The following is a 10508-nucleotide window of genomic DNA, read 5'->3' on the forward strand; positions in this document are numbered from 1 at the left end:
GCAAATGGCATTCAAGGAATTAAAACGAAGGACAAATTAAGTTGTTAGTTGTATCTGTAGAAACTTTATACTGTATTGTATTGATCTCTCATTTCATACAAAAGTGCAAATAAATCATCTTGCTTCATAGTGTTTATATATCTAGGGATGCACGTCATTTGATTTTTGCCTATACATGCCGATATTTTTCAACTCATTTTGGCTGATAGACGGCGCTGATACCGATATTTCCTGGTATTTCCTGATATATTGTTTGGAAACAACACCAAGTCTCTCCTGTGCGGAAATTATAAGCAAGTTTTTAATAAGAACTTATTTGTTAGAATTAAACAATAATGAAATTCTTTTAAATGACAAATTTTTTTCATTTTGGTTAGTTTTTAATAAATAAATATTTTTTTTTTTTTTTTTAACATTTGTAAATGGTCTGAAACAAAAGAGTTGTAAAAATTCAGAAAATCTTTTAGAGCTCATAATTTGGTTAAAAAATAAAACATATTACACAATGAATAAATCACTATATATAAAATTATTTAATTTACAAGTGTCATGTTTGTGATTTTTTTTTTTTCATGTAAGCTACAGTTTCTGGCCTTTAAATCAAAACATACTCATGATTTTATGATATCAATTACTGCTTTATTAAATCAGAAACACATGTAAAGGTTATTTGTTTGTTTTACTTTCATTTTATTAGAAGTAGGCCAACAGCGCCCCCTATGATATTAAAACTCCTTAGCAAATGGGCATTAGGACCCAGGACAGGCTGCCACTGCTGCCAGTGCACATGCTATTACTGTACTCACCAATGCGTCATTCTTTATGTTCATTTTGCAGATTAAACACAGCGATCCAAAACAGTGAATCTAATCATCATTCAGGCAAAACTTTGCTTCAAGAATGAGCCACACTTCTGTATCGGCAAGACATCTGCATAACTTTTTATATCGGATCATTTAAAGCCATTATCAGTCAAATAATATTGTGCATCCCTAAAAATAACCAGGGGAATTCATTTTGCAATAATACTACTACAGTAATATAATTACAGTTCCTGCATAATGAAGAATTGTGCCACATAAACATTACAGGGTTAGTTCACCCAAAAATTCTGTAATTAATTACTCACCTTCATGTAATTCCAAACTGACGAGGAAAAGAAGAAATTGTTGAAATAAGTCGTTTTTGTTTTCTTTGCGCACTGATGTCACATGGACTATTTTATTGATGTCCTTACTACCTTTCTGGGTCTTGAACATGTCAGTTGTGTTGTCTATGCAGGGTCAGAAAGCTCTCGGATTTCTCCAAAATATCTTTATTTGTGTTCCGAAGATGAGCGAAGGTCTTACAGGTTTGAAATACCATTCGGGTGAGTAATTCATGACAGAATTTTCATTTTTGGATGAACCATCTCTTTAAATGACCAGATTTTGTAGTTGCAACAATTGCATAATTCTTTATTGTGAATGTGCCACTAAGTCAGACAGCACATGCAAATTATTGGCACTATAAGCTTAATATAGTTCAACTCCTCCTTATGTTCTTTTAAGCACCAACACAATCTTTCTGAATACCGTAATTACACGCCATACCTTATAATTAAGCAGTGCATGAAAATATGAACTATTGTTATTTTCTGCAGCCTTCTTACAAGTATGTAAAATAAAGTTTCAAACATAGGTTCAGGAGGAGCCTAATCATCCAGTCCTGTCAATCATCATTTCAAGCCTATATACAGTAAGCAGCACTTCCAGCATCCCTCCACCTCCCCATCTCCTCCTCTATTTCCGTTATTCTCCCTCTAGGCAGTACCACAATGGGGGGGGATGAAACTCTGAGCTCAAGCCGAGCCTCGGGTTTGAGCCTCCATTGAGGCTGGCAAGCCAAGTTCGTTTACCATTATCCATCAGGACTGGATGGGCAGGCGAACTTGTGAAATGCCTGAAAAACAAAAAAAACATTTTTTTGTGTGTTTTGGGATTAAAATGCATCTCTCTATGCACTCCTTCAGATCTTGTTGTAGCTAAACAAATAGAGTACTCGACTGCAACGCCACTCCGGACCTCCCAGCATGAGTCAAATGAATGAGACATGTCTTTCCTGCTGTGGCTCACAAGCGCAGAGATTTATTGCGGGTGATGAGTGTGCAGACAGCCGTTAGCCTGTACCTGTGCTGAGCCGGATTAGCCGTATGATAAACAGCCACTCCCCATTTGATAAATAATCCATGAGAAACACTGCATTGAGTGAGAGCAATGAAACTTTTATGCTCTGAAATGTGAAAGCCTTCTGAAAAACAAGACAGCAGCAGACACCTACAGAATTTCAACTCTCTCCCTCCCTCTGTCTCTCTCCATCACATCAACATGTTGAAAACATGTGATTAAGACTTTAAATAAACCCCATTTGTCTTTTGCACATTGTAAGATAAATTAAAGATCATGTTCTAGAATATAATTCGCTCTGACTGTGATTGATATTGCTAGCAGTAATCCGGTAACATACTGCAGTGCTTTGGTCGTGACAATTCTTTGCCTAAAATGAACTCTACTGTGAACACTTGATGCTATACAAAGATCTGAATAAATAGGCTATACATTAAATGACATAAAGCACATGTAGGGTGTTTTTCCTGGAATTATTAATTATTTATAAAAAAATAATACAGTGTAAGTACCCCAGTAACAACCCTGGCACAACCCCATATTTTGTGATAATTTCAATTGCAAATTTATCCAAACAGATCAAACAGGTGGATAGAAGCAGTATCTTAGACAGGACTTGTCAGTGATGTTTCCGAGTCAGGGCTTAGGTGTGGGTCAGCTGGCATTGTTAGTCACTGTGCATCATCAAACAGTCTCCTAAGAAAACCTGGTGTGATATGTTTAGGGTAATATCCGGCCCTGATGGCTCTGCAGTTACAAAATCAGTCGTTCTGAGTCTTCTGAGCTCTTTGTTTACCTTTGAATCCGTCTGTAGTCAAACATAAAAGGCAGACTTGAATAAAGCTTTACCTTCCTTGACCCTTTGATACTGAATTCCGACTCATTAGTTCCTATGTGCGGCTGCTGCCTCTGTCTGTGAGATTAAAAGCACCACAGCTGTTTTGATGGGATCTACAGTCTCTGAACTGGGGCTTCTGATTGCTCCATCTTCAGTTCATCATCACACTGTCAGATCATTTCCACTAATTAACTGACCCAGTCCTTCATTTCATTTACGTACATTAAAAAAATAGACTCTTAATAAACTCTTTTTGGCAAAGAGTGCATTTTTTGTCCTTTGTCTCTTTGTTGTGTAATTGTCTTTAGTAAACATATATATATACAGAAACCTACACATATTCGCAATCTAATGTTTGTTTTTGAAAAAGGTCTCTTGAAAAATATTATGATATATTTTTACTATGTAAAATAGTTGTTTTCTATTTGTATATTTTAAAAATGTAATTTGTTTCTGTGATGGCAAAGCTGAAAGCTGAAAGCTGAAATATTTATCAATATTGAAAACAGTTGAAGCTTCTGCTTTATATTTTTGTGGAAACACTGTTATATTATTTCAGAATTCTTTGAAGAACAGAAAGTTAAAAAGAGAAGCATTTATTTTAAATAGAGATCTTTTGTATTTACTGTTGCTTTTGATCAATTGCATTTGTTGAATAAAAGTTTTTTTCTTTGTTTCTTTTTTAATCTTACTTATTCCAAACGTTTGAATGGTAGTGTATCACCATTTTCACACACACACAAATGAATGAATGAATTAAGCACCATAACTTTTCCGCATAATGGAAGCCTGTTTCCGCCACTGAATTGAAAAAATTAAAATAAACAAAAAAAAACCCTTTTTTTCTCACAATTCAGACTTTTTTCTCAGTATTGCATGATACAAACTCACAATTTGGACTTTTTTTCAGAATTGTGAGATGTAAACTCGCAATTGTGAGTTATAAAGTCAGAATTGCAAGATGTTAACTCACAATTCTGTTTTTTTTCCCAAGTTTGTATCGTACAATTCTCACTTTCTTCTCACAACTGCAAGTTTGTATCTTGCAATTCTGATTTGTTTTCTTGTAATTCTGACTTGTTCGAATGCGAGATATAAACTCGCAATTGCAAGTTATGAAGTCCAATTTTTTGGAGGGGAGGGGTTTAAGACTATGTTCTCAGAATTGCAAGTTTATATCTCACAATTCTGACTTAATAACTCGCAGTTGCGTGTTAAAAAGTCAGAATTGAAAGATTTAAACTCGTAATTTGTGACCCTGGAGCACAAAACCTCTTATGTTGTCTTATGTTGTACGGGTATATTTGTAGCAATAGCCAAAAATACATCGGGTGGGTAAATTTATTGATTTTTCTTTTATGCCAAAAATTGATATCAAGTAAAGATCATGTTCCATGAAGATATTTTGTAAATTTCCTACCGTATATTTATTAAAACTGAAGTTTTGATTAGTAATATGCATTAGTTTTAATTCTGACATTATTTCTCAGATTTGTGAGTTTATATGTTACAATTCTGACTTTATAACTAGCAATTGTGAGTTTATTTCATACAATTCTGAGAAAAAAAGTCAGAATTGAAAGATGTGAGGAAAAAAAGTCGAAACTGTGAGACAGAAAGTCGCAATTACCTTATTTTATTTTTTATTTAGTGGCGGAAATGGGCTTTCATACAGCATTGATAATAATAAAAAGAAGAAAAGTTTCAAATCAGCATATTAGAATGATGTCTGACAGATAATGTAAAACAGAAATAGAAAAGTGTAATACACACACACACACACACACAACTATAGCACAGTTTGACTGAACGTTTCCTTTGATGTTATATTATTATTCCTTGTTAATTTCCATCATATCTCTCAGTCTGTCCTGTATAGTCCTGATGTCTTTGTATCTGACACACACTTTAGCAGGCTCAGGGGGGGCATTTGACACAGAGAGTGCTGGCACAGCCACACACACACACACGCTGTCATACGTCCCCTGAAAGTTGCATCAGCACCTCAATGGCACGCAAGAGCTGGCAACAAAGCAGAAGTAAGACATTGAGATGTAGAATAAACCCTGATGTCCCCTAAAACTCAAAACTGTGAGTCTTCTTGAAGTGCTCCATGTCTCTGAAAAGTCAGCACATAAAAAATGTTTTTTAAAATATAGAGGAAGGATGTAACTCAGAGTAAAATAAAGGAGCACCTTTAGTGATTTCTTATTAAAAAGTTTTACATCTAATGAATATGACTAAAATACAAAATGACATGCACTCATATGAGATAAAGACTTATAACAGTTTTGTTTGTGCTGTTTGCTTTTTCATCCACTAAAACGCATTTGATGCTTGAAACAATGGCTTTGGAAACTGGCAAATGTTTGGAAACTGAAGAATACCCAATTTATTGTGATTATTCTGAAACACACAGGAATGAATTTAATGGTGTGAGTTCTAGTGTGACTTTTCAGAGCAATGTCAGTATAACTCAGCAATTTTATTTTCATGGCAGCACAGTTCACTGACCATCTAATGCATTTTGCATAGAAAACTGGAAAGTATGTTGCTGATCTGATGAAATATTCACTAGATTTTCCAATGTTGTCCAAAAGAGAGACATCAAATCTTTGAAAGATATTCTTTAAAGTTTTGTTTAAAAAACGAGTTCACAAGATATCCACGAGCCTTGCACACAAACGATCCCCTAAGCGGGACATAAACTAAGCAAACCTTGGTTGGTCACTTCACATGCTGGTCAAAAGGTCTCGTCCTGACTAAGCAGGCAGGCAAATATAACCTGTGTACGAGACCTAAAGGTCTTTTTGCATAAAATGAGATTAGATGAACATCTCACTGTCTCCATTTCATTTTCTCTGGTGATATAAATGAAGAGTGACTAATAGGCAGCTAATGCAATTAGAATATTGAATTAAACACTAATTAATCTAATAAAGCTCCTAAGGAGAATGGAAATGTAATACCACCAGTACAATGAGTATTATGTTCTGTGCTTTGCTTTCATTCATCTTGTCCATGTTTATGTAAGATATCAGTGAATCACATCCTAATAGGCTTTTACATTTTTAAATTATGGTTTGCTCATGGCGGAGTCACTCTCAGATCAAGAGAGAGATCATATTACTGTATTTTGGCAGTAAATGTCAGTTCGTGTGACAGTGGGTTTGAGTGAGGAGCACGAGGCGGTCGCACTCAGCTTCTCGTCTCTGGTCGTCCGCAGTGCCTTTCAATGTTGTGACAGATTTTCTTTTCTCAAAAAGCTTTTATAGGCCAGACTACACAGCTGTAGTCTGGCCTATAAAAGCTGTGCGAGAACAGACAACTGTCACATCGTTGAAAGGCTCTGAGCTGTGGCCATGCAGAACAAACGCACGTGTCCAGCTTTAGTCATTCAGGCAAGTAAGACTAATTCTCTAACAAGCTGCTTTCTAACTATTGGTTGAACACATTAGCCACCATGTTTCAAATACTGTACTTATGTTTTTTTAATCGGATAACCTAGAAAATGGGCATCTATGTACAAAATCATTTTTTAAACTCAGTAACATTGTGTAGTATTACCAAATCAACCTGACAATAAGGCTACACCAATTAAGTATTTTAAGTGTCAAATCAGGTAGAGAAACTGTCTTGGGGTGGGTGATATGACCACGATCTTATATCATGATACAAGTCATTTTATTACAAGTAGGGATGCACGATATTATCGGACTGATATCGGAATCGGCCGATAATGACTTCAAATGTAAATATCGGCATCGGCCCGATATGAAAAATTATGCCGATATGTTTTGCCGATAAGATGAATATGTTAACTCACATGTGCTAAGGGTGTGCTAGGGATTAGATCATGTCAGCAGTGTGGCTCATTCTTGAAGCAAAGTTTTGACTGAATGAGGAGTAGATTCACTGTTTTGGATCGATGCATTTAAACTGAGAATACACATACAGAATGATGCATAGCAATAGCACGTGCAGTGGCAGCAGAGGCTATAGGAGAAAACGCGCCGTTGTTCCATTTGGGATAATTTACTGTTGCCTGTTTCATATCCAGTCACTAGATTGCTAAATGCACATTTTAAATGGTTTTATGGTGCTCTTTGTTGTATTTTGAAACCCAATGGCTGTGTTTGCACATGACATGATCTGCATTTAAAATAAAAAGTAAAATTCTCTTTCTTCGGCGGCGCAACGGCAAAACACACTGTTGCTCATATGAAACATTTTTCGTGAATATGACACAAGTGAGGTATAAAGCATTCTTTATAAGTTAAATAATTGGTTAGCAGGCAAATGTTAGTAGCGACCATACTTTTGGATTCATGCCGTTCGAGCCAATACATTTAAAGCCATAAGCGGCTGTGTGTCCTGTTTTCCCGGTTGGTCACGAATTGCCACAAACTTAATAATATTTATAGTTTCTTTTCACAAATCATCACCGTCTCACCCTTTAATTTCGCAGGTTTGTTTTCTTGTCATTTACTTTTAATCCATGTTGTCGTATCATTTATGCGGGTAAACTGCGTGTGGGAAATAAAAGATTTCGTGGCAATAAATTAAGAATTCGTTAATAAGACTTTTTAATTCGTTCCCTTATTTTACAAATTAATAAATTAATAAAACGTAGGAACGAATTAACAAGTTGTAGGAAATAATTATGTTCGTGTCCCGCAGCCCTGTCAGAGCACAGTGCACCATATAAAATAATTAGAAATTATAATTAAACATGACTTAGTGACTACATTTCTATTACTTTCTTTCCATGTTGAATGCCTTTGTATTGCAGGGCTCTAGACTGATCAAAACTGTCACATGTTTTGTTTTTTTTTTAAATGTGCAAGTTAAAATTTGACGTGGTCGCACTGCTCCATACAGCGCGGGTTACAGAGTTACAAAGCCGTGGCATATTCAGGATTTCACTGATCACGCGAAGAGTAGTTTTCGTTGTGAGCGCTTCGGGTGTAGAGCCTGGTTTGTATTTGTAGTGTCAGCACGAGCCAGGCGGTGACGGCAAAAAGAACGCGACTATTCTGGAAACGATGGCGGACGGAGGATTTGGTTTTCGAGTAGGGTAAAAGACCGCTTGTTAAACCAGAGAAGGTAAACATGTTGGTATTCTTGTGCAAAAAAAGTGTACTGTTTTGCCAGTTGGTCACGAATTGCGACATAACTTAATATTTTTATTTTCCCAAATCCTCACCGTCTCACCCTTTAATTTCTTAGGTTTATTTTCTTGTCATTCACTTTTAATCCATGTTTTCGTATCTCTTACTGTGATAAATTGCGGGTGGGAAATAAAATATTTCGTGGAAATAAATTAACAATTCGTTAATACTACATATTAATTCGTTCCCTCATTTTACAAATTAATAAATTAATAAATCATAGGAACAAATTAAGAAATTGTAGCAATGAATTATGTCCTGTTCATGTCCCGCAAAGCACCCTCACAGTCACCCAGTTTAGTTCTACTTTTCTGTTTTCGTTTTGAAATGTCATATTCAGATTGCGAATTCGAAAGTGAAAGCATCCGAAGTTCGGCTTATAACATAGCAAAAGTGAACTTAATTTACAAAATTCAGATCATAAATAATGCTAGTCTACTGATGAAAAAGAAGGGATTGAATGTAAACCGTTCATTACTATTTATTTAATCCTAACGAATAAGTTATTGTTAAAAACTAACTTTAATAAAATGATATATATCGGTATCGGTATCGGTATCGGCCAAAATGAGATGAAAAAATATCGGCATATCGGATATCGGCAAAAATCCAATATCGTGCATCTCTAATTACAAGATAACTTTATATATCACAATGTAGTTGTTTTTGCTTTAAATAACATCTTTTGATATCAAAATTTTTGATACCGTAAAAAAATGTCCTACCTGATCTCATGACAAAAGTGTACCTGTGTAACTTTTTCCCAAGATGCGAAATACGTACAAATAAGTACATACCACTGCAGTTTCCAGCAGAAATGAACACTAGAGGCAATAAAACAGTGAGCACTTGTAATTGTTTTTGCACACAGGTATGATTACAACTCCATATGTTTTGATTTCCGAAAGCCAAATTATGATCCCTGCCAGATTACTGCCCCCATATTATTGGTAGGTTTAGGTGTGGGGAATTTCAATGAGAGGGGGTAATAATTTGGCAGGGGGTCAAAAATGGACACAACACCAGGCATAACAAGCTTGTTCGGCAGCTCAACTGGCACAGAAATGGACTTAGGAAGTGGAACCCTTGGGTACGAATCCTGTGAAAAACATGCTTGCGATTCAGTTTTTGCGTCACATTCACTTTTGTTCATGCTATCAGGTTTAGGTGTAATGCAGATGGTACGTTATTTTAAACTACATACTAACATTACAAACCATCAACTTTTAACCATTACAACCATTAAAAAATTGTTTTCTGTAGTGTGTATACATACTCCATTAGGATTTATTGGTTTTATCAAGCCACCAATAGAAGGTGACCAATTACCAGTGGAGACCAACAGGGCCCATTACAGTTTTCATTAAAACCAATACAAGTCCCATTATAACCAGTAAAACAATTATACATTTTGTAATGGTGTCTATTGTTTTTTTCAGCAGGGCCATCACCTTAAGAGCTGCTCGATTCCAATATACTGTTACACATCCCTGCTGAAACAAAAAAAAAAAAAAAACAATAAAAACCATCACAGACTTTGTAATGGTTTTACTGGTTATACTAGGAATTGTACTGGTTTTAATGGAAACTGTAATGGTGCCTATTGGTCTCCTTCTATTGGTGGCTTGCTAAAACCAATAAATCCTAAAGGAATATGTCACAAAACACACTACAGGAAACCATTTTAAAAGTTGATGGTTTGTAATGTTTGTAATGGTATTTGTAGTGGAAACCATTAGAATTTCTGTGACGGTTTCGATTGTTTTTGTGTTTTTTTCAGCAGGGATGTGTTTCTTTCTCAGCTGTTTGCTTTCACTTAAGACTTAAATTCCTGTGTTTACGAGGATACTTGCAAAGACAGGCATTTTTAAACAAATGTGTGTATTTAAACGTTCAAGGCCTATAAAGTGGCAGAAATAACTCTGTTTAATACTCCCCCGCTCTATGAGCAGTGTCTTCACATGTGCACGGCTCTCAGACAGCGCACACATATCACGAAATTAGTTCTCTTTTGTTGCTGATTGCATTCCAACAGCGTAAAATCACTTGTTTTTAAAACCGCAATGCTTAAAAAAATGTCCATACAATACTTTTTTGTGACCATGTAGCACAGCAACATGATGTGAGCCTGCAACCGCAATAGAGAAAACAGTAGTAAATTTCTGCCGGTTAATCGTGTCTATATCACCCACCCCTAAAAATAAAGAATTGTGCACTTTCATTGTTTACAATGTAGTTTGAGCAGCTTGGACGAGTTTGGACACAGCTAACTGGGTTTTCCAACAGGGTTAAACAAGCATCTAGAAATAAAACCGTTAGTTTGCTTTTACAACA

Source organism: Labeo rohita, chromosome 17, assembly GCF_022985175.1.
Source record: "Labeo rohita strain BAU-BD-2019 chromosome 17, IGBB_LRoh.1.0, whole genome shotgun sequence".
NCBI classification, from domain to species: domain Eukaryota; kingdom Metazoa; phylum Chordata; class Actinopteri; order Cypriniformes; family Cyprinidae; genus Labeo; species Labeo rohita.